Here is a 3,190-nt window from a genome sequence, read left to right as displayed (position 1 = left end):
TATATATATATACACACACACACACACACACACACACACACACACACACACACACACACACACAAATACGTAGGTGTCACGAAAATTCAGCTTGACATAGAATGTGACAACGATGTTCCGTTTCATTACAGATAGAACTCATTTTTGCAAGGTGAGAGGACTGGATCAACTTGAAATAAAGTGTCTTACTCAAGAACACAAGGCGACACCGGGAATCGAACTCGCGACCTTATGATCGTGAGCCGAGTACCATAACCACTAAGCCATGCGTACTAAACAGCGATAGAAAACCATCCTACACCACGTTCAAGTGGAATTGCAACCAGTTTGTTCCCAATGGTTTCCGTTTTTCAGCTACATTTTATGCAGCCCTTGAATACTGGCTCTCAAATTGTACTGCTTTAGTCGCACCCTCCTCTACTCTTGTTATTTTGGCAGGATATTTGCTTTTTCTGGGTCCGACTATGTCCCATCAGTATGGAGACACATTCCTGTTATTTTGTACATAATCCATTAGTTACCATAGTTAAATCCTATAAATATTATTTCCTTGAACATACTAACAGCCATCTTTACTTAACAACTTGCACTTTTCTTATATATGTGTTTGACTATCACTTCAGAAGCACAAATTACAAATGAGATTATGGACTCACCGTCATATTAATACCATTTCTTGAACGTGCTTATGGCCATCTTTACGGGTAACATAACAATGACTTAATATATGTTTTATGCAATTGCAGTTGCAACAATTACAAATGAAATTCTAAGCTCACATTTCCCAACTGCTATACAATATGCAATCCAGAGTTTCTAGCATCAACAGAGACTTGTATTAAATGTCTTGGAATGTGCCTCTGTCTGTCATTATACGTAGTCTATCGATGTATTTATACAATTATTTCTCTCTGATTTCTTGCTGTTCAACCAATTCTAAATATACCTGACCAACTCAGACATTAACTAACATCATGTTTATTATTCAACATCGAAGCCGATCGAATTCCTTACCTCTTATGCTTAATTCACCACAACATTACACTCATTTAGCATAGTATTGTCCGCCATTGTTATTTATATTATTATTATCATTATTATTATTAGTAGTAGTAGTAGTACTGCTGCTGCTGATGTTATTACTACTACAACTAATAATAATAATAATAATAATAATAATAATAATAATACCATTGTTGCTATTTAAATCAGAAACCACCATCATTATTAATGCCATTTTCCTTGTCTTTGTTTATATTACTGTAGCTGCTTTTGGTGGTGGTAACGGTAGTGATGTTTTCTTCTTACTTTTCTTTTTCCTCTTTATCTTCTTACTCTTCTTTTCCCCCTTTTTCTTTTCCCCCTTTTTCTTTTCCATCTTATTAATGCGGCTAAACTGCCGTTCTTATTACTATTGTTAATGTTATTAGTTAACAATATTATTGTCATTGGTAGGAGTAGGAGAAGTGGTGGCGGCGTTGGGGGAGGCTCTAATGGCGCTGGCGCTAGTGGTGGAAGCATTGGTGGTTGCATTGGGGGCTAGGGTTGAGGTGGTGACTGTATTGGTGGTAACAATAGTGGTGATGATAATGATGATGGTGTTGGTATTTGTTCGACATCATTTAACGTTCGCAGACATCCAGACTATTCTTCGTTGTCTTAATGTTCATCTCATCAGATGAGATGAATCTACATAAGACCGACATTCGCTATTGTAGTTTTGAAAACTCATCAAGCAGAAAATACAGTCTTAAAACTGAGATTAGCATTGTAACTAATTTAATCAGGCTATTACATTGCTGAACGAAGAGGCTTTCCTTTCTCGATACATAGAGTTGTGTGTGTGTGTGTGTGTGTGTGTGTGTGTGTGTGTGTGTGTGTGTGTGTGTGTGTGATTATATCTGCATATAAACGTGAATGAAAGTATGGATGGTCGGATGGGTGGATGGATAAATGATTGGATGGATATTTGAATGGATGGATGGGTTGTTGTATAATATATATTCGTGTGTATATATGTGAGCGCATATGTATGTGTACACAATATATACACGAATATATATATATCTGTATGCGTATGTGTAGGTATGAGTATGTATACACATTTATGTATGTGTGTATATATGTGCAAGATTGCAAAAGGAATGGAAGTTAACCTGGTATCATGATTTCAAATTTAGCGCCAGAAAGCAGTTGATTCTCTTCAGCCAGGTCTACTCATAACAACACTGGTGATCCACTTGACAATGTCTGTTGATATACTTTCCTTTGCGGCGGTCGGCGCTTCGTCTAACACGACTCCTCTTCTGAAGATGTGACACCTCATTCGGGTCTGTTGTCCTAAATCACTTATAGCGTAAATTTAGGGAAACTGCGCTTGTTCATTTGTGGGTAACAGGGAACCAATGAGGTGACAGACTTTCCCTTGAACTTTGAACGTCGGCGTAAATCCATGTTCAACTATCTCCTTACCAAACGATGCCATTTGAAATGCAGAGTTGTACTGTCTGATATTGTTCAGAAAATCCTTTGACTGGATACTTTACCTACTTTGAAAACCTACTTTGAAACGCATGTAGGAGGGTATATGTGCGCTGATGTGTGTGTCAGTGTCTATGCTTAAAAAATGGCTAAGGTCGCCTCGTTCTTTAGAGCGGTACCCCACATGCTGTTGTCAAATCATCGATGCAAGTAATGGATAAAAGACGATATATATATATATATATTATGTATATACATTTATATATATATATATATATATATACATATATCTATATATACATATATAAATACATATATATATATATATATTTACATATATATGTATGCACAATTTATACATATTTATATATATGATATGATATATATATATATATATATATATATATATATATATATATAGGCAAGTACATCTTTACATCTATGCTACAGTCATCCACTTAACAATAAATTCTTCTAACCAGTTTCTCTAACGGAGAATATGGTTTACAAATTGCCAAGTTATTGGCACAGAAACTATTTTTGGTATCCTGTATATTGCAACTTGGTTCAAATATTGATTTATTTTTCTTGAAAATCTTCTCTCTGCCATAGGCTGATATAACTTCAATGAAATAAGAGACTGTACACTTATGTGAGTGTGTATACATATATATATATATATATATATATATATATATATATATATATA

The 3,190-nt window shown here is 34.9% G+C and overlaps 1 long non-coding RNA gene across 1 annotated transcript in view; it reads left to right on the top strand.

Annotated features, from left to right (window-relative positions):
- Positions 1-317, top strand: part of LOC106882149 (uncharacterized) — a 322,442-nt gene extending 322,125 nt beyond the window's left edge. The window contains exon 4 of the long non-coding RNA XR_001410957.2: positions 132-317. This is a non-coding gene — a long non-coding RNA (uncharacterized LOC106882149). The remainder of the gene's footprint in view (positions 1-131) is intronic.
- The last annotated feature ends 2,873 nt before the right edge of the window (positions 318-3,190 follow it).

The sequence above is a fragment of the Octopus bimaculoides genome, chromosome 19, assembly GCF_001194135.2.
Source record: "Octopus bimaculoides isolate UCB-OBI-ISO-001 chromosome 19, ASM119413v2, whole genome shotgun sequence".
Classification (NCBI taxonomy): Eukaryota; Metazoa; Mollusca; class Cephalopoda; order Octopoda; family Octopodidae; genus Octopus; species Octopus bimaculoides.
This window is presented reverse-complemented; position numbering and strand designations above follow the sequence as displayed.